At 40.5% G+C, this 22318-nt stretch overlaps 1 protein-coding gene and 1 long non-coding RNA gene across 4 annotated transcripts in view; one reads left to right on the forward strand and one right to left on the reverse strand.

Annotated features, from left to right (window-relative positions):
* Positions 1–22318, forward strand: part of FRAS1 (Fraser extracellular matrix complex subunit 1) — a 463649-nt gene that overhangs the window by 42007 nt on the left and 399324 nt on the right. The window lies entirely within an intron of this gene.
* LOC133092268 (uncharacterized) lies at positions 3771–16383 on the reverse strand. The gene is made up of 3 exons (XR_009701035.1): positions 16303–16383; positions 7118–7196; positions 3771–4070 (listed from the first exon to the last, which is right to left on the reverse strand). It is a non-coding gene; the product is annotated as an uncharacterized LOC133092268 (long non-coding RNA).

Here is a 22318-nt window from a genome sequence, read left to right on the forward strand (position 1 = left end):
TACATGTGTCCATCACGGTTAATCTTCTCCAAAGCCCTACAAGGTAGCTACAGTCACCATTTCCATTTTATGGAAGAACAGGCGTGGGGAAGGTAAGGAACTTTTTCAAGGCTTCACTGAAAGTAGTAGAGCCAAGACTAAGACACCAAGGCCAGTCTGCTTTGCCTCTTATAAACCTTCAAGTGCCTGGGAAAATTTAGCAGCTACAATTCAGCATTTAAAACATTAGCTGCAGATAGATGCAAAACTATTATATATAGGATGGATAAACAACAAGGTCCTACTGGATAGCACAGGGAACTGTATTCAATATCCTGTGATAAACCATAATGGAAAAGAGTACAAAAAAGAATGTGTATATATGTGTGTATATATATATATGTATATATATATATATACATATATATATATATACCTGAATCAGTTTGCTGTACAGCAGAAATTAACACAACACTGTAAATCAACTATACTTCAATTAAAAAAATTAAAAAAAGAATGTATGCATTTCCATAGAGTGATTTAGTAATCTACTTATAATCAAGAGCACGAGGTTTATAAAATAACAGAATTGTAAGGGAACTACAGAGAGGCAGCTTAGATAATAAACTAGAATTACCCAGTTTGATTAAGGATAATACTTGCTGCCCCCTTGATGCCATTGTCCCCTTGAGGGGTAAAGCATCTGTGATGACTTGCCAGAATTTTCCAATTGTCATAAAATTTACTAAAATTAAGTTCTAGAGTTAGGAATTTTGCTTGGTTTAAAGCCACACATGCGCCAACTTAACCTGTGAAGCCAGAAAGAATGAAATTAGCACTCAGCCTGTGTTCAAGCAGGAGCGATGCTCTTCTTGTGAGTGGTCCCTTCATCAGGAGACATATTTAAAAATCACCATCATAAAAGCAATGGAATATGTATAAATAAAGAAATGCTTAAAACCTGTCTAATTGACCAGAAAGATCTTTATTTTGAATGTAAAAGTGTCAAAACTTTTTCAAAGGAGAAATTCTATCCTCAAATGGTTAGATTCTGCTTGGTTAGGTTTCATTCAAACAACGAAAGCCTCATTGTAGGAGGGTAAAAAAAATGACTATTTCCAGATGGTCTACTAAATTGATACTCTAAGAGTTTATTTTTTAATTTGCTTATTTGGAAGTTGGAGCATATTTTTCCCACAAAATAGTTTATAAAATCTGGTTGGATCTATTTAAGGCTTGGTGAAGTCTCACTATAGTATTATCTTGGTTTTGATCTTAAGAGTAGAGAGAGGACTGTTAGGGACTGAATTGTGTCCTCCTAAATTCATATGTTGAAGTTCTAACTCCCAGTACCTCAGAATGTGACTGTATTTGGACATAGGGCCTTTAAAGAGGTAATTAAGGTAAAATAAGGTCATTAGAGTGGACCCTAATCCAGAATGACTGGTGTCCTTATAAGAAGAGGAGATTAGGACACAGACACACACAGTAGGAAGACCGTGTGAGGATACTGGAAGAAGACAATCATCTAAAAGCCAAGGAGAGAGGCCTTAGAAGAAACCAACCCTGCTGACACTTGATCTCTGACTTCTAACCTCCAGAAATCTATTGTTTAAGCCACACAGCCTGTGATACTCTGAAGGCAGCCCTAGCAAACTGAGACAGATATCTTGTGGTATGGGAAGAGGAGACTCGGCTTTAGGCTAAAAGTGCAAAGATAAAAGAACTTAGTCTTTAGTCCTCTTTTACCTTTTGTTCTGTTTCTCTACTTTTCCCATTGTCTTCTTGCCACTCTGAGTTCCACTATAATCCTCTTCTTCAGTGTGCTGGGTCAGGATGCATCTGGATTCTCTCCAAAGCGCTTTTTGCACCTTATGCTCCAGATAAAGTTAGGAATCAAGATATATGTAATGTTGGGGCTTCCCTGGTGGCGCAGTGGTTGAGAATCTGCCTGCCAATGCAGGGGACACGGGTTTGAGCCCTGGTCTGGGAAGATCCCACATGCCGCGGAGCAGCTAGGCCTGTGAGCCACAACTACTGAGCCTGCGCGTCTGGAGCCTGTGCTCCGCAACAAGAGAGGCCGCGATAGTGAGAGGCCCACGCGCTGCGATGAAGAGTGGCCCCCGCTCGCCGCAACTAGAGAAAGCCCTCGCACAGAAACGAAGACCCAACACAGCCATAAATAAATAAATGAATGAATAAATAAATAAATAAATAAATAAATAAATAAATAAATAAATAAAAATTAAAAAAAAAAAAGATACATGTAATGTCAGTGGCTTTAACCACACATACTAAAATGTGAGTGCCCGATGGCCCCTTAATTTCCTAAATATGAGTTCCATGGGGGCATGGACTTTTTAGTGGCCAGCATGTTCCCAGAACCAAGAATAGCTTCTGACACGTGGCAATTACTTCAATTTATATTGTTGAGTGAAGGTCTTATTTTAAAAACTAGAGTTGAACTCAAATGAACTTCTTAATGTAGGAATTGTAGACTGTTTATAAGCAAGTAGAGTCAAACATTTCCAACATTCTGGAACGTGGTTCCCTTTTTGTGCTGGTGGTTTTAGTGGGGGGACAATAACAGTGGCCCCCTAACTGAGCGCTTACTCTTGGGATCAGACTGTTCTTTTTACATTTCCTCTCTTTCTAATTCTGTACCCATGGGTTTTAAAAAAAATCTCCTCATTGCTTTAGTTTATAAGGGCTCCCCTGGCATTGCAAGCCAGGTGTCAGCTTTCGGGACTGAGAAGAGGCATGGGGCAGTGAAGGAGGAGACAGGTGACCTTGGTGCATCGGGGTCATTTGTAAGTTGAGGCTGACCTCAGTAACTTATTTTTACTTCATCACATGTTTATGTGGTACTTGAAAGGGGATGGTGTGAAGCATGGAGTAAGGACAAGTAAATTTGGAATGTTCTATAACTGGCCCTTCCATACAGAAACAATGGCTGTGATGGGAGGTGTGTTCTTAGCGAATGACAGCAGGCTCTGAGCACTCCTCCTGTCCTGGACCCCTGTTCCAGCCCTCCCCTCCGCTTGTGAAATCCTTTGGACCAACCTTTTGAAAGATGGAGGTGAAGGGGCACATGAGGTAGGAAGTAAATAAAATTTGTTTATTAATTTATTTAATAAACACTTAGAAAGCACTTACTATGTTCCAGACACTGTTCCAAGTGGTTTATACATATTCATGCATTTAATCTTTATAATAACCCTATGAGAAAACTCTGGCCGGAGGGATTCTCCATCCAGGTCACAAGTGAGAACGTGGTAGAGTGGAGATTCAGCCCCAGGCTGTGTGGTTCCATAGTGTGAGCTCTTACATGAAAGAACCGATAGCAACCGGGTGCTTTGTGGAGCGGATTGAAGAAAGGGAACTCCAGGTTTGGGAGAAAGATGTTGGATATAAAGGAGGCACAATCTGAGTAGAAATGAGGGACATAGCTTATTATCATATTGAATTGACCTCTAATTCATCCCCTTTGGTAGCCCTCTTCCCTCCTCTACTGAGGTCGCGTTAACGCTATAGTCACCTCAAAGGGAGCTGGGTTTCTTGAGGAGCTAGAAAGGGAATATCCTTAAAAGGAGATAATTTCTGGAAGCTGGAGAGGAGAGAGGCAGCCCAGGAAAGAAACTCTGTACGTTCTTTAACAAATGGAAGTGGTGTTATCTATCCTTCTACTTTTAAGGTTGTTGTGAAGATACAACAATTATAGAGCACAGAACTTAAAATTGGAAAGACTGCAAGCTCAACAAATCCAGTAGTTTTCATTTATTTTCATGTAACTCAATTTTTTCCAATGAAGGTAAGAAAGTCAAACATAGTCACTCTGTTTCAAAAAAAGTGACCCACTTGGCTTGCTCCCTCTTCCCAGCCCTTTGTGTCTTTGAGGGCACTCCAAGGATTCTTCAGAGCATAGCTTCAAAGCATAGTTTGAAAACCGCTTCTCTGAATCAACCTCTGTTCTACATATGAGAAAATTTGTGCCAAGAGACATTCAGTGGCTTTCCAGCAGTTGTTCAATGACATTTCCATTCTCTGAGGGTTGTGTCCCCATTGGGAAAACCATCTCTCTGTGAAACGCTCTGAAAAGTTAAAAGTTCATATCAAAGTAAGCACTTTAATAATACCTATCATTTATTGAATACTTGCAATGCTCTTGGGCAAGGACAGCTTCACAAGTGTGTGACCCATGCAGTACCACAGGTCCCACGCTCAGAAGGGCTCTGCTCTTGGTTTTATGCTCTGCTGTTGCCATCTTGAAAATTTTAGTAGTTTTTGAACAAGGTGCCCTGTGTTTGCATTTTGCACTGGACCCCACAAATTATGTAGCTGATCCTGGCTCCTGGTGTTTATATACAGCCAGTCCCCTACATACGAATGAGTTCTGTTCCGAGAGCATGTTCATAAGTCCAATTTGTTCGTAAGTCCAGCAAAGTTAGCCTAGGTACCCAGCTAACACAATCGGCTATATAGTACTTTATTGTAATAGGTTTATAATACTTTTCACACAAATAATACATAAAAAACAAACTAAAAAAAAAAACATTTTTAACCTTACAGTGTACAGTACCTTGAGAAGTACAGTAGTACAGTACAACAGCTGGCATCCAGGGGCTGGCATTGAGTGAACAGGCAAGAAGAGTTACCGACTGGAGGAGGGAGAGGAGGTGGGAGATGGTAGAGCTGAAGGATCGTCAGCAATAGGAGACGGAGGGCAACCTGCAATTTCACTCATGCCTGACATTGATGGCACAGGTTCTGGTTCCTTGCTGGATTCAATTCTATCTACCCTCTTGAAAAAACCATCCAGTGATGTCTGGGTAGTAGCATGGTCGTATCTTTGACAGTTCACAATTTGAAGGTTTGTATGTAGGGGACTTACTCTATCTCATTTCATCTAATACTCCAGCCATCTTCAACGTGTGGGTATTAGTATCGCTATTGTACAATTAAGGACATTGAAGCTAAGAGAATTTCCTGAACATCACATGCATTGTGAAGGGGCAGAATGGGGAATGTAGTCAAGAATTGTCAGCTTCAAAGCCCACTGTCTTTCCACCTTAGGTTACTGCTAGTCTAAAGCAAGACTGTGCTGGAGAAGGGAAAAGAAGCTGGTGGTAAATCTTTGAGGGAATGTAAGAGCTGCTGTAGTGCTTAGCCTGGCTACCGGGACCATTTAATATGGATAAACATCCTTTAATTTTTAAACATGGTTAACTTGATATTTTTAAAAGCGTAGATTGTTGTAAGACTGATTTATGTAGGACCTTTACTCCATAGAGCTAGTGGCTGACCCAACAAGTGTGATTTTGTTTCATTACAAAAGGAGAAGCTGAGAAACGTTTGTAAAAGAAAATGTTTTAGTTTAGACTGTGAACTGCAGACAAGTTTAGGATTAGAACTCCCTTGTGCTTGTTTTGCTTCAACATTCAGTTCTTGTGTTTATTTTTTCCACCTACAGGCATAAGACAACGTAGTGGTTTTGAATTGTTTTGATGATAAAAGTTGTAGGAGTAAAAAATACATTACTCGGTGTATTCCTGTGCTCATGTCTGTAAGAACCTAAAACTTTATTCTCAGTCTCCTTTTCCCCCATAATTTCAAAGCAAGAGTACAATTTTTAACATTTTTCATCCAAAGTGTTAGTGAATTTCTTTATAGGTACCTGGCCTAGAAAGTTGGAATTTTCTATCTAAAGAAAATTTCTAACTGAGAATTTCTGGTCCTTATATTCTTGGACCACATTATGGCTTAAGTTGTAATAATAACGTATATTTGTATAGTGCTTTTAGTCTGTAATGTGTTTTCATGTTTGTTATAGGAAGAAGGATAAGACAGCTGAATGGAGGACAGAAAGAATGTTGATGTGATATTCTGGCAGAACATGAAGAACTCTAAATGAGGGTTCTAGAACAAGAGCAAAGCAGGCGTACGTAGAGGTAGGGCCCTGAACAAAATTCAGGAGTGCAGTTGTTCGCTCTGCTAGTGTTCATTGGTTTGTTTCACTCATTTAGCAAACAGTCATGGAATCTCTCAAAATACCACATAAAATCTACTCCCCTTTAATACCCAAATGAGATTGCAGTGGCTCTATCAAGACCTAAAATTGCATATTTATATCAGTACCATTTTTTTAATTTGAAAGGCACACTGCCAAAATGTTCTAATCAATTGAACTTCTTTAATCAAGGTTGAATATGGTGATTTTCAAAAGAAAAAAAAAACCCAAATTAGAACAATTTTCTTCTGTTTCCAAACTGTTGAACATACTTTCTTAGATACTTCCCAGAAAGGGAGCCATTTCCACAGGACCTCCAGAAGCACTTTTACAGAAGAAACGGAGCACGGGATGCATCCCCTCACTAATCTTCATCTAAGTCCTTGAAAACTCAATTAGTGAAGTTCATGCCTAGAATCTGTCAGACAGGTTGTAACCAGAGAGTGTTAATGGCTCAATTCTTTAGTTATCAAAATGTCACTTCATATTAAATGAATGAACTCTAAGTACCCATATGCTAATTGGATTTGTTCCGTACACGTTGGCTGTGATCATTATCACACTGAGTATGAACTTTACTGAACGACTCTACAAATTCCCCTTAATTCTCTGAGTTAGGATGGCACTGGGTACCACCTTCACAAAGGTATTTTAACTTCTAGCTAAACGGTATAGTTAAAGTAAAAGCTGAAAATTGGAGAAGAGGCCGAAAAAGTGGCAAAAAGGTAAAAAAAAACCAACTAATTTCTATTAGTAAGCTGTGTAAACCAGATAGATGAAGTAATGAGGACTATTATGAAGACTTTATTACCCTGAGATTGAAGTTACCACATTACTACAGATTTCTCTCAGTCAGACATATCTAAATTTATTGCCACATAATGTGTGCACTCACCCTGTCTAGGATCTGAGGGAAGGGGACGAAAGAGTAAAATAGTTTCATGCAAAGGAAAAACAAGCACAGAAGTTGAACACTGAGAAATTCTCCTGTTCTTTAAACCAAAGTGAAAATGTATCTAGATTTGCATCCCGTTCGTAGAATAACAAAACACTTCTGGAGATAGTGGTGTGTGCTGGGAGTCGGGGGAGGGGTGGCTTTATCTTCTACACCTGGAATATGCCAGTACCCACCTCTGCTTATTCTGGAGCACAAAGAGAGGCAGGGGAAGCCGCTTTCTTCTTCCTAATGAATGGCTTTTTCTGCTTCTCCCTTTAAGACATAGGAAGGCAAATAAGAGTATCTTGGGTTCAGGGACTTTGGACGTGGCTATAGGGGAGCTCTGAGGAAAGCCTGCTGAAACCAGCCTGAAAACCATGAAGGGACCAGTATTTAGACTTTTTGTATTATCTCCAGGAGCCACTAACTCTTGGATACAGAAATAGTATTGACGAAGACATTCACTGAACAATTTAAATTTAAATTGTTAAATAAAACATTTGGAATAGTCAGTTTTTTCAATATTTTAATATACCTGGAGTCTCAAAAACTGCAAGTTTTTCAGTACTCTCTTGCCTTCTGAGAGGCCACGATTGTCAGGTGACCTTCGGGGTCTTTGTGTGTAGATTACAGCCATTTCTCGTAGATCTTTTCCTCCTAGGATATGGGGATGGAGTGCAGATGGGGGTTGGGGACAGAATAGAGAGATGGGCCTGGTGAGGGATGTCCATTTATGAAGAGTGGTGTGTTACAGTTTCTCACCTTAGCTTTGCAGATCAGTTATGCTGATGGGAGGAGCTAAGCTCTGTGCCCGGCAGGCCAGATAGCAGCCCCTGCACCGTCCTGACCCCAGCATTTGATGGGATCAGCTGGAGTGGAACACCCACTTGTGGGAAGTAGCCTCCTCCATGCTCAGAGCTCATTTAGCTCAGTGCCCTCGGCTAGAACCTCCTGTATTGCTAGGGAACCGCGACAGTGTTTTTTTTCAGTATTTTACTCCAGTTGCGTCCAGGAGAGGTTGTGGCAACTTTGACATTAAACACAAGGTGAAAATCAGATGTTGAGGAATAAATTGGAACAGAAGGTGCTTGAGAGGCTGCTGCACTGCACATGAGCCAAGCTTGCACCAGACTCACCACAGTTGTCTTGGCCACTATAATCTTAACATGTTTGCTCTGTAATGTCAAAAATGATTTTAAGAATATTTAGTATAAATCTATCAAGGGCAAGAGATAGTGAGAAGTCTGGAAACAGTCTTAGCAAACATGTAGAGAAAAGGGAGATCTGGTGCCACCCACCAGATTTTTCTTCCTTTGAACAATTAGGGTATGGACACAATTAGTCTTATCTGTATACAGTGCAGACCACTATCTTTTTTTTTTTAATTCTTTTTTTGTTGAGGTATAGTTGATTTATAATATTATGTTAGTTTCAGGTGATTCAAAATTTTTATAGATTATACTCCATTTAAAGTTATTATAAAATATTGACTATATTCCCTGTGCTGTACGATATATACTTGTGCAGACCACTGTCTTTATTCATTTAAATAAGTAGATTTGGTCTTGCTAGCAAGATTAAATTATTCACCATATGCATTTTTTTGCTTGCTTTCATGCTGTTTGTTAATTCATTTCAGAAAAAGAGAAGATGAGATATAACTTTGTTCATTCATTCAGTCAGTTCAGCAGAAATTCATTGCATAGCTGGTATGCCTACTATGCTAGTGTTGGTGGTACAGATATGAAAGGCCAAATGCTTGTTTTTCAGGAACTTACAGTAGGATCAGGGGATCTTTTAACTAAAAATTTAAAAAGAAAGCAAATAATTAATACATACTTAATAATATGTTAAAGAAAATAAACCTCGTCTTGGAATCATACCTTTACCCTGTATTTCATGTCCTGCAACAATTTTCTGCTAAAGTTATAGAATGTTTCATATTGTTATGTTTTGTAATAAATTTGAACTAATCCTGAGGTTCAGACAAAGTGTTCATCCTAACCTTGCTTCATGTTGCCTTCCTCCATTGATTGTTCTTCTGATTTAAATTGATTGGATTTATTTGTTTTCTCAGCAGTGGGTTGATTTCCTTTCCAGTCTTTCTTTACTTTAGATCCAAATTCTTTAGAAAGCCTGCTGTTCCCCAGTCTCTCCTCCTGGCATCACGTAGCTCCGTGTGGATAGCTCTTGCCAGTCTGAAAGTGCATCTTGTTCTGAAGCCAACACTCAGGCTAGGGTTGGCATAATCTTTAGAGAGTAAATGTTTAATGGGAGTCACTGCCTTCCACATCTGCTCTGGACTGTTGGGTTTACCCGACACAGTATGTTTTTATAGGATTGTATAACATTCACTCATAATCCTCGTTTTGGAAGAGGGGAAAGAGAGTGGGGTCGTTGACAGGCATCATTAAGTTCTAGAAATGTGGTTATTCAAAGCACCCTAGATGTGCTTTTCTGTTTCCTCTCTCAATATAACGAAAGACTCGGTGACAGGAGAGATACTGACGTCCTAAACCAGGACCTCTTATTGCTCTTCTCAGAGGGTGTGGGGAGGAAATAAGGAGGGGTAAGGGGACAGGAGACTCCTTGGTGCTTATGAAGACCCATATGAATTCACTTTTTGTTTCATTTGACTAGAGATGGTGGGGGAGAGGATGTATGCTCCCCACTATTGTTTTCAAACATACTGATTTTAACATCCCAGGGAGAAAAAATGCAACTGTTGGAAATAGGCTAAAATATGAAACATGACCGAACTTGAAATCAGTACATAAACTGTGAAATGTAAGATGAGGTTCTGTTTTGTCACAATGCAAAAGTCATCAAGAGTTGATTAGGATAGAAATAGACAAACTGGAAAGCTAAGAGAGTAATGTGAGGGGAAGACAGGCCTACTGCTGCCACATTTACATCCCTAGATGGAGTGCTCTCAAGAGATGGTAAAGGATTCTGAATCAGGGAAAAAATGTATGTTTTAAAAGCACAATATTTGAAAAAATACAATAAAAAGCAATTTTTGGAATGTTTGACATCCCGTTTTTCTTTAACTATATTGAGAATTTCTTTGATAATCTCCTTTACTTTAATGAGTATATTGCCCTGCTTTCTATGTTTTTTCATAATAAATCTAAATTTTAGTTGAATTAAGCATTCTTCAAAGTAAGAAGGGAACACGTCTAATTGCATGTGGTTAGGCATGTTTTTGATGCTTGATTAAAAACTGTAATAACATCACCTTATAATAATGTGTAGAAAAACAATATAGAAAACTAACTGAACAAATGAAATGAATGAATAATCAACAAATACATAATAAGAATCTGGCTTTTACCATTGCTTTAAAGGAATCCTACAGTCATTTCATGTACATATTTATAAATTTAACTTACCCTCTGGGATCCATAAATCTGGAAATCATGAATCTATAATTTATTTTATTATCTTTTATACCTCAGCCATGTGTGAGCTTTTCCATTAGCTGACTCTCCTTCCTGATAGCTATTTTTTGAGGTCTCTGGCTTGTGAATGGGCTTTGAGAATATTAACATGCTATACAGATAATTAAGATTCAAATCATTACTATTTTGGCCTCCAGAAATAGCTTGTGAAGGTACTACAAGAGTCGTGATATGTAATTATCTTTGCCAAACAGATTCTGTACATGGCTGCTTGTTTCTTAGTTAATGCAGTTATGAAATGGCCAAACCAAAACCATCAAATGGCTGTACTGAATCAATATTTCTTTCTTTTAATACTTTTATTATATTTCTAATAGTTCCTCAAAAGTTATGTCAGTAAGTTCAGGTCAGACTTTTTAGAATAGTGGTTCCTAACCCTGACTTCGAGTTATAGTCAGTTAGGGTATTTATTAAAAACTCAGACATCTAACTCAGTTCTGAGGATTGTGATTCAGTGGGACAAAGGTGGAGAGCCAAATCTTTACTTTTAACAAGTTTCCCAGGTGATTTGATGACTGGTCGGTGGACCAAGGTATGGGAAACTCTAATTTTGAGATCATCACCATCAGGTAATGGAAACAAACAAAACGTCTGGACTGACGGCTGGTGTTGTAATTGGGTGGTTGAGATTATGCTCTCCAGAAGCAGCTAATATTACTACACTGAGGAGAGAGGAAGAGCCTCTCTTGTCTGTTTTCCCTGCTTGTCTACTGAAGCAAAACAGTTGTAAAATACATCTTTTTTTCCTGTTTGCTCCTTGTTCTTTTGCTTTAATCAGACTGATGGGGAGAATTTTTTAAAGTTATAAATGGATGTATCTCAGACTTAACTATTTGCTGCCTAGAACGTATTCGAACAGAGTACAAGTATATTGGAATTTCTTATATTCTGCTCGTTTTGGAGTTGACAGCATGTTTGGTTTCTTTAAAATGTACACTCATTTCTTATGACCAATATATATGCCAAATATCTTAAATCCGAACAAATAATTTTCCTTATAAATAATAAAACAACAACAATAACAAACCTTGTTTATGTGACTTCAAATGACAAAATAATTCTCTCCTCTGCAGCAGGGCAAGAATCAACTTTGCCTTCGTTAGCATATGGGACTGTTCCATACATGGATTTATCTCTAGGGTTTAATTAATTAATTAATTATTATTTTTAAAAATAGGTTTATTTATTTACTTATTTATTTATTTTTGCCGTGTTGGGTCTTCATTGCTGCTTGCGGGCTTTCTCTAGTTGTGGCGGGCAGGGGCTACTCTTTGTTGCGGTGCATGGGCCTCTCATTGCCGTGGCTTCTCTTTATTGCAGAGCACGGGCTCTAGGCGCACGGGCTTCAGTAGCTGTGACACGTGGGCTCAGTAGTTGTGGCTCACGGGCTTAGTTGCTCTGCGGCATGTGGGATCTTCCTGCACCAGGGCTCGAACCCGTGTCCCTTGCATTGGCAGGCGGATTCTCAACCACTGCGCCACCAGGGAAGCCCTCTAAGGTTTAATTTAGAGTTATCCAAGAAGTACTACATATTCTCAATACGGCTTATTTCTGAGATTATCAAAACATCTTTCATGTTTCTCTCATTCCCCTCAGTTCTCTGGATAGGAGTCTTGGTCCCATGGCAAGATGGTGTAATGCAGAGAAGCCCCCATTAGCCCTGATTTGTTCTCCATAGGGGTCCAGGTGGCAGGGGGAAAGGGGCGTGTGTGTAGAGCTGCAGCCTCAGCCAGTCGTGCTCTGGAGGAGGCAGTTTGGTACCATGTCTGACCTCAGGGATTATCTCAGTGCAGGATTGAGCATACTCTTGGGGGTTGCTGACTTTTGGGGTCTATTCCGGAATGATTTATGGCCTCTAAGTCTTTGAATCTTAGGACACTTAGACCCAGTTCCTAAGCTTTCTCTGATGTGATCTCAACTGAATTAAAATCTTGCTGCAAGTGGGGTCAGAACCTAGGTTTTGAACCTAGGTCTGGAGCTATGATACAGATGAGATGGATGGATGATGGTGTTCTGGTGTCGGCTTGATAACCTTTGCTATAATACTTTGTGGGAAATTGAAATGTGGCTTCCTAATCCCAAGACAAATCAAGGAAGACATCCAGGAAGATAGCCAGGGAACCTTGTACAGATAGTACAGCCCCTGGATGCTTTGGTACTTTATTCTTCTGGGCCACCAGGTTTCTTTGGGAATGCAATGAAAGTTCAGAAATCTCTTATCCAGTCTTGCCACCAATTTGGCCTTCTCTGGAATATTTATGATCTAGCAGCCTTGTCTGATCTTTCTGCTTAGAACAGTAACGACGTATACAAATTTTCATATAATTACCAGGGTAGGAAGAGGCCTGGTTAAGATCCTGCTCAATAGGGTAGGCTAAAGCAAAACAAATTCCTTTGAACAGTTTCGTCCAGTGCCTCTGATTATAGATGCTTACTCTTTGCTGAGGCTTAAATTTCTTAAAGCAAGCCCTCCACATCTTGGGAGCACTCTGGAGCCTCTGTAATGGAGTGGGAGCCCCAGTTAGAGTGAGAGGCTTCAGTGCAGTGCTGGCCTGCATTCCTTCCTTTGGTGAGTCTGCAGGGCCCTAGTCACCAAGTAATGTAATCAAGCACACTCTGCCTTATGTGCATCCTGGCACACCATGTGAAAGCACTTAGTACAGTGCAGGAATTAGCCAGCCTGGCCTGGGAGATTTATCCCCTTGCTGGATAGTAGGCAAGGGGTGTTTTATCAGACTCTGCCACCCTTCAGTTTCATTGTATAAACAAAGACTTCTTTGGTTATGCTTGAGCTCTGCTTCAGGTTGGACTGTGTATGTTTTGCAGTGAAATAGCTATGATGTGATCTGTCTAAAGCAGCACAGTAGACTTGGCTGGATCTTTTTGTCTCATCACACGTGAGGCAGATTTCATTCAGAATAGCCACCTATGGCAGTTGGAATATGAATAGCTCTTAAATGATGAGCCTCGGGTGCCAGAAGTTAAAGATGTTGATGTGACCTGGACATGTGTTGTCTATCTTAGATTCTAGAGCCTGGAATCTAGATCCCTAAAGGACAAGGACTGTATCTATTTAGGGCATCTGCCTCCGCAGCATAATAGGGAAATCCGAGCTACTCATTGTGTTGAAAATTCTTGGTTTTATTTATCTGTGCAGAGCTGGACCAGTCCACCTTCCCTTCCTCAAATTTCTTTCTATCTTTTGCTTTATTTTTGAACCTAGCACATTGTACGATTCCAGTATTGATTCAGATTTTTAACCATATCACATGTCTAATCATAGATCATGAAACAATGAATAAGTAAGAAGGTAAAGGGGGAAAGCATTGCTGACAGAGTGTACCTTCCACCAACTTCCTGCATGTGCATGGAGTCCTCTAGAATATATTTATTTTGTGTTAGTCAAAGCTTTTGTTCCAATTACAAGCAGATGAATAGAAGCTTGAAATTATTGCCTGAGGATAATTAAAAGCCACTCAGAATGAACCCCAATATTCATTAATTCCTTCATTCATAAAATACTTATTAAGCTCCTAGTGTATGTGCAGCGTTTTACTAGGCACTAGGATATGGTGAATCAGACAGATGCAATCCTGTATTCATGGAACCAAGTCTTGATGGAGATGTGATTAAACAATTATTAAAGAGAATGGGTAAAGGATGGGCTAGTGTCGCAGGCAAGGGGAACAATATACCTGAAAGCTGAGAGAGGGAGAGAGAGAGGGAGGCAGGAAGAGAGAGAGAGAGAGAAAGAGGGGAAGAGAGGGGAGAATAGCATATTGGAGGAACTAAAAGCATTTCAGAATGGCTTGAATGTGGAGTAGGGGGAGGGAAGTGGTGAGAGATAAGGTTAAAGAGAGAATCCTGGGCTTACTAATGAAGGGTTGGAAACCTTTTATGGGGTTTGGACTTTATCTTAAGGCAATAGGAATTATTGTGGGGTTTTGAGCTAGAGAGAGATATGATCAGTGTTGCATTTTTTCATGAAGATGTCTGTGCTCTGGCTGTGGCCTGGAGAACAGATTGGATGGGGCAAGAGCGAATGATGGTGGTGCTGACCACAGTGGTAGCGCTGGGGTGGAGAGGAGTAGGGATTTAAGAGACATTAAGGAAGTAAGGTCAGTAAGACTTGGTAATTAAAGAGGAATCAAGGATGACTTCTAGGTTTCTGGGCTCAGGCCAACTGGATGAATAGAGATACCATTCGCTGAGAGAGGGAACACAGGAGGAGCGGGTTTAGAGGAAGGACAATGAAGCAAATCTTGGGCAAACTCACTCTGAGCTACCCGTGAAAAAGCCAAGGGAAGACAGTGATTAGGCAATTGCATTTTAGGGTCCAGAGTTCAGGAGAGAGGTCATGGATGCAGACACTGAGTTGAGAATATTGTGGTAAACCCATGGAAAATAAAGAACCTGAGAAAGGATCCATGGCCCCCGGTATGTGAAGTTAAATTAGGGAATTAATACTTGCATACTAAAGGGAATTGGCGGTCCAGTGGTTAGGGCTTTGCACTCTCACTGCCGAAGGCCCAGATTCAATTCCTGGTCTGGGAGCTAAAATCACTTAAGCTGTGCAGCGTGGCCAAAAAAAACCCCTCAAAAAAACAGAAAAACCAAAAAATAAAAAAACTGGCATACACAAAATAGAAGTGACAGGGCAAGACGGCTCAGTGGCCACTTGAGGGAAGCAATAAATACTCCCAGAGTCTAGAAACGGAAATTTCGGTAATCAAGGATGTTTATAAGCCAGTGTGATCTTTCTAAAATTGATCTCCTCACTTCCCCTTGCCTAAAACCCTCAGTGGTCCCTCAGTGATTTCAGGATGAGGTCCAGATTTTTTTCCTTGGTTGCCAAGGCTCGTCTTGATCTGGTTTCTCCCCAGCTCTCAGCTCTTTACCTTCCATTCTTTTTTCTCACTCATTTTCCAGTTTGGCACCTACTTATTCACTCCCCCAAACGTGAAGCTGCTTCTCACTTCTGTGTCTGCCCGTGGGGCTCCCTTACTGGATTCCTGGCCTGCTCTTCCATACCTTATCTGCCTGGCAACTCCTATTGCTCTTTCAAACAAAGCTCTGCCCAGATGTTCTCTTTATGCAGCTTTCCCTCGCCCCTAAATATAGTATTAATCCCTCCTTGCTCTACTTCTCTCCCTTGTACCTACTTCTATTATTGCATGTAATGCTTTTTTTTTTTTGGCTTGTTTTTTGTTTTTGTTTATATTTCTGTCACCCATTCCAGACTTTTTAGCTCCTTATTGACAGTGACCAATTTTTTCCAATTATATATACCTCGTTTCTAGCATAGCGTCTGGCACATACAAGATGCTCAATAGGACTTCCCTGGTGACACAATGGTTAAGAATCCGCCTGCTAATGCAGGGGACACGGGTTAGAGCCGTGGTCCGGGAAGATCCCACATGCCGCGAAACAACTAAGCCCGTGCGCCACAACAACTGAGCCTGCGCTCTAGAGCCCACGCGCCACAACTACTGAAGCCTGCATGCCCTAGAGCCTGTGTGCCACAACTACTGAGACTGTGTGCTATAACTACTGAAGCCCACACTCCTAGAGCCCGTGCTCCGCAGCAAGAGAAACCACTGCAATGAGAAGCCCGTGCACCGCAATGAAGAGCAGCCCCTGCTCGCTGCAGCTAGAGAAAGCCCGCGCGCAGCAATGAAGACCCAACGCAGCCAAAAAAAAAAATTAAATTAAAAAATTAAATTAAATTTTTAAAAAAATCTTAAAAAAAAAAGCTCAATAAATTCTGAACTGGAATGATTACATTAAGCTTCAGGTATAATTAGATTACAGGGTAGGTTACAGGAATATAGGAACTATATATAGGAATATATCGACTAGATTTTATGCGTTTAATAGCTGTAGTAGCACTGATTACAAACTCAGTGCTGCATACTTACTGCTAGCAGTGGTGGTATTAATCAAGTCCAGCCAAATCAGAATCATTTTGGTTCACATCTTAGCTTTACTTCCCATCTTCTGTCTCAAAAAGTTGAAACTGTGAGAGTTTCAACCAACTCCAAAAGCCTATTCAACTGAACAGTCATTCATTAACCTCCTTCATTCCTAGACGATTACTGAGTGTCCACCCTGGCTCCAGGCACGGAGGATATGGGGACAGACTCGGCTCTACCCTCAGGCAGCTCATAGCTTCTGGGGAAAGTTTGCTGCAGGCTTTAGTGTTAATAGCCATGATTTCTGCTGCCATTAAGCTATCGTACCAAAGAAACCAAGTTGCTGGTTCTGATATTTTCTGACTTCTTTCAGGTGTTATTAACACTTGAAGTAAAAATTACATTTTTTTCCTTAAGATATGCAAGTTTTTGAAGATTTGCTGCATTCTCGTGTGCTTTCATTGTGCCTTGGGTGAAAGCGTTTTTCAGAGGAATAAATTCGTTCCAGTATTAACATTCTGAGACTGATATATAATCACATAGGATTTGCTATAGAGGTTTAAATTTATAGAAACCTTCTCCACTAGATCTGTTTGATTGAGCCAGGCAGAACCATGGCGGACTTTTCCTTTCAGCCCAGCTTTCCTTGAGGCTCCTCTACCCCATCCAGACTATTTTTCTTTCTTCCTCCCCCACCACTCCCACCCATACCTACAGAATTATTATACTATTTCTTTTGATACGAAGTGAGGAGAGTGTTTGCATCTTTATGATTATAGAGGAATTGTGTAGTCGGGAGAGAGGAATGACTATTGTGTTGAAAATGTCTCTGTGAAGTCTTCATAATAAAAGCAGCTTAGGCAGAAGCCAAACTGCTCACCATTCCTGACACCTCAATTTGTGCCTCTTGGAGAAGAAGATGATATGTTAGCACTAGGAAGGCGTGTTTACCTCTGAGCTGCTTTTCAGGGCTGAAATCTACCGCAGTGCAAAGAACATTGGAGCATTTGAGCATCGTGCCAGGAAACCCAGTGGTATTAAGTGACTAGTAGCATAGATTCAAGTGGGAGGAAAAAAAGTTAACTATTCATGACTTATTCAGGCATGTATCCTACAAGAATGGGAAGATGTGAAATTATTTTGCCAGTATTAACTAGAGTAAATCAAGGACTATGTAAAAACTTGGGTGTGGATTTAAGTAGTTGCTGGTAAGTAGGTACCTGGGACCATCTCCATGGGGATAGTTTGTTTTATTACGTGAACTCACTAACCAGGCCTATTAAAGTACTGTACTATTTCAGCGTGGTCTCAAACTTAGCCTATAAAATTCCTTTGCTCTCTCTTACTGTGTATGGTTCAGGTCTGTAAGGCCAGTGCCCTCGCAGTGCTGGCTTGTGTTTCTTGGTGGTTTCTCATCAGGTCTCCTACCAGTAAGTGTCCTTGTGCAGACCAGAGCCCCCCTGAAGAGGGTGTAGGAAGTCAGGAGAGACAGCCAGTTGCTATTGATTTTTACTTCAGGTTTGGCTGGGAAAACAACCCTATTCCTCTTTCGTTTGAGAATTAGTTCGGTGTTTATATAAGAAATGAGGTCTTTGTTTGGTGGTCCATTATGGGCCGCTTCTTAAAATAAGACAAAACAAAAACAAAAAAGTATCTCTGGCAACATAAGCAGTAGCAACAGCTGCTTTCTGAATTTGCGTGTTCAGAGCTTTCAGTCCAGCCGTGCTCTTAGTGGGCCCATAGCTAATGTTTGTGGAATGAATGCACTAACGACAATCTCAATTTAAGTACTGCAGAGTTGTAAGTACTTTTTTGGACTAAGGTAAGGAGACAACTAGAGGAAGAGTGTCTGGAGATAAGGGAGCGAGGAGCAATGATAGATTCCTTCAGGTAATTCAGGAGATAGAAAGTGATAGAGAGCAGACAAAGAGAGATTTTTGCCTGGGACAGAAGGAGGAATGTTTCTTCCATTGAGAAGCTAAAAAGAAGAAGGGATGGCAGTAGATTCAAATGCATTTGTAGAGGGGGGTGTGAAGAGAGTGGCTTGGTGTAATTGGGGTGGTTTCAGTGTGAGAAGGAAGGGTTTGTCAAGAGTGGTTGAAGTGGGGCACAGCCACTGAGTGGAATGGAAGGGATCCTGGCTTGGTCGGCTCACCCAGGGCAGATACTGGGGGTCTGCACGGAAGGAATGGTCCTGCCAGATGGTCCTGTGTTTACAAGTTTAGATTTGGAGCTGTTTGCTGGCCTTGTATCTCATCTTGTTCTCTCTAGCTCCTTGACTTCTGACTTCTCATCCCTAACTTACATTTATAAGTCAACCTAAACCCATCCAGTTAGATATATAATCAGCTTCTCTGCCTCTTTAACTTTATCTCCACTTCCTAACTATAGCCCTTGTCTTTCCATGGCTCAGCAATTTCACAAATGACTTTCTGGGTAAGAAATCCATGGCAGGACCCAGGCCTCAAAACCTTCTTCTCTTTCCCAACTTTAAGGCAGCCTTCACTGTTCCAGCTTGTGAGTTGGACTCAGACAAAGGGAGCAGACCAAGGACAAATTAAAGGATCAGTGACCTGCTCAAGGGTCCAGATGCGAGGTGAAGTGGAGTCTTTTGTAGGGGTATGTGAGGTTCGTATAATCATGTGCAGCAGCCCTGAGAGATCAGATTTGGGGTTTGATCCATAGTTAGTGGCTTGTGGGGAGTTATGTGAGAAGATACATGGATGAGGAAAATAAGGGGTCCACATTGGGGTTGCTAATAGACTGACAGCAGAGGAGGTGTCAGTTGACCAAGATCTTGGTGAGGCCCAAGATGGTGGGCAGAAGTGGAATTGAAATCTCACACCCATTGTGTGTTTTTGTGGACAACTCTTACATCTCATCTCAACTCTCTCACCTTTCTTAAAACCACAGGTATATATTGAGGATTCACAGTCAGGTTAGAGGGTTGGATTAGATGACCCAAAACGTTCTTTCAAGGCCCATGAGAACATTATGTTCTAAACAGAGAGAGTAAAATTAAGTGATTCATTTTATCAATGATGACAACAGAAACACAGTGTGTCTTTAGACCTTTAGCCCTATGTTGGCCTCTTTTCTTTCTTTCTTTCTTTCTTTCTTTCTTTCTTTCTTTCTTTCTTTCTTTCTTTCTTTCTTTCTTTCTTTCTTTCTTTCTTTCTTTCTTTCTTTCTCTCTCTCTCTCTCTCTCTCTCTCTCCCTCTCTCTCTCTCTCTCTCTCTCTCTCTCTCTCTCTCTCTCCCTCTCTCCCTTTCTTTTCTTTCTTTTCTTTCTTTCTTTCTTTCCTTTTCTTTTTTTAGCCTTGTTCGTCTTGCACATGCATTTTCAATACTTGACCTAGAAGATTCCTGAACTGTGCCTCTGGAGGACATGGAATTCTCTGATGTTCTGATGCCAGTATTTTTCTTTCTTTCTTTTTTAATGATGTATTTTATGATTCCTTTCCTCAAAATAGTTATTTCAAAGTCAAGATTCCATTATAAGTGTTCATGCAGTGAGGGCTGTTGGACAGGTTCCTATAGATCGTAACTAACGAGACTGTTTTTACCATAATGGGAGGCAGGTGTTGTGATACGTATTCTGAGCTCTTAAGATAATGCTGGACACGTTACGAGTAGCAGTCCTTTCTTTGGGTCTCAGAAATCTTTATTTCTCCTTCCTGAGCTGCTCATGGTGGAGACTTTGGCCCTAGAGGTTTTTTTCCTTCATCTGCTACCCATTTTCTCAAGTTTATTTTCCTGTTACTTGTCCCTCCTTTTCATGACAGTGCAATAACACTGTGCTTTCCAAGAGCTGTGCCTGTAACCACATAATTTTCACTTGTAGGATTGGTTTTGGTCTCTGGGAAGTGATTGATCCATTACTTAGCAATGAGAGAAGAAAAGCGGAAAGCCTGAGAAACTCACAAGAAAATTGCTGTTCTCTCTTCTTTTTCCTGTTAGAATCACTCCTTTCATGATAGATAACTCTAAAGGGATTTCTGGGAGATGTGTTCAATGCTGTGGTTTTACCTACTGATTTGAAGCCCCCCATGTGACCTAAATCAGTATGTGAGTTATCAATTATAGTATCATATTAATAAATGACATTTACCCTTTCCTAGATATGGTAATTGGTGCTTTTATATGCATTATTTCATTTATGTGGTAGATGCTGTTATTATCCCCATGTTACAGTGAGGAATCTGAAGTTTAAAAGTTAAACCACTTACTGACAGCCATTTAGCTTAGTGGTATGGGTGGGATTTGAGCCCTAATGTCTGAGTTCAGAGTCTAAGGAGAATGATCTTTTTTTAAAAAAAAAAAAAAATTTTATTTATTTATTTATGGTTGTGTTGGGTCTTCGTTTCTGTGCGAGGGCTTTCTCTAGTTGTGGCAAGTGGGGGCCACTCTTCATCGCGGTGCGCGGGCCTCTCACTATCGTGGCCTCTCTTGTTGCGGAGCACAGGCTCCAGACGCGCAGGCTCAGTAATTGTGGCTCACGGGCCTAGTTGCTCTGCGGCATGTGGGATCTTCCCAGACCAGGGCTCGAACCCGTGTCCCCTGCACCGGCAGGCGGACTCTCACTGCGCCACCAGGGAAGCCCTAATCCTAATTTTGACAGCCTCAAAGGACAGTTGCATGCTGGCTTTAATTGTATGGGTTTAATTGTATGAAATTGTTATGCCATGAGTGGTGTGATTGGGTTGACTGTATATTTGAGACATCCAGTAACAAACCATATTATAAAAGAAAAACAAAGCCAAAAAGCCCCACCCCACACTCACAAATAGAAACAAATTTTGATGCATGTTGCTGATGCCTTTCTCAAGTGGCACTTATTTCTAAAACTCTTGCTATTATACTCAGTCTTTCTCTTTCATTCTGTCTCTTTCCTTCTCTTTCTTCGTGACTTTTCCCTTTTTATTTTTCCTTTTTCCTGCTCTTGTGTTCCCTCTCCTTTCAAAAACTCCCAGTATATCTTCTTAGTAGGAGTTTCAGGTGTATGCATGAATTATTTACTGCTACTGCCCTGTGTTTTTGCAGTGGATTTGTGGAGAACTTTCTCATGGGGGCACCATCTGCAATTACTAATAATAGTTACAAACTGATCTGAGGAAGAAGCTTAGAAACACTTGGGCTGTTTCTTGCAAAATTCAGAATGCCGATGTAAGCATAAGAGGGATGGAGGAAAGGCATTCCAGGAGACACTCAGGTTCCTAGATGGGTATACCCACGTCAGGGAGCCCAGGTCATATGCAATCATGAGCACTGACTAATTCTGGAAGAGTTTTTTTATTTTGGGTATGTTAAGGGTAGGAGTTTTCATTTTGTTTTGTTTTTTCAATAATATCCATTCTAACTAGATCGTATCTCAAGGACAGTGCTGCTGCATATGGTTGGGCAGGTTGTGCACTGAACAACTCTAGGGGATGCTTTTTATATTTCTACAGAACTGTATATGGAAGTCCATTCTGAGGGTATACAGCCAATTCTCATTATTTGCAACAGTTATATTCTATAAAGTCACCACCAACACTGTATTAGCAATGACTGAACCATTGCTTCTAGGAGAAATGCAGGGTAGGGCTTCTGTGAGCCTCTGATCACAACATTTTCATCAACTGATCAATACACAAACTTGTTTTATATGTGTTTTTGTTTAGACACACCTTATTTAATATATATTGTTGATCTATTCACAATGAACTCATGATCAACAGTGCTGTAATTCATGCCTTAACAAAGCTTTTCTAACATGTGTATTTTCTCTGTGAGAATCATCACAACATTCTTGAACTTAGGAACACCAGACAGTACGTCAGCACTACACTTGGAGGCCATTTTAAACAGCAAAATCACCAACAGAAAGTGCAAAAATGTGACAAAGGTGGCACTAGACTGCAAAAAAGGACCCTTGTTTATAGTATGGGAGCTGAAACAAGAAGGCAGAGAGCCCCCTTATCTGACTTCAGCTGGGAATGTGCATGTCAGGTGAGTCAAATTTTTCAGTGCTCTGTTCATGT

Source organism: Eubalaena glacialis, chromosome 5 (assembly GCF_028564815.1).
Source record: "Eubalaena glacialis isolate mEubGla1 chromosome 5, mEubGla1.1.hap2.+ XY, whole genome shotgun sequence".
Taxonomy (NCBI): Eukaryota; Metazoa; Chordata; class Mammalia; order Artiodactyla; family Balaenidae; genus Eubalaena; species Eubalaena glacialis.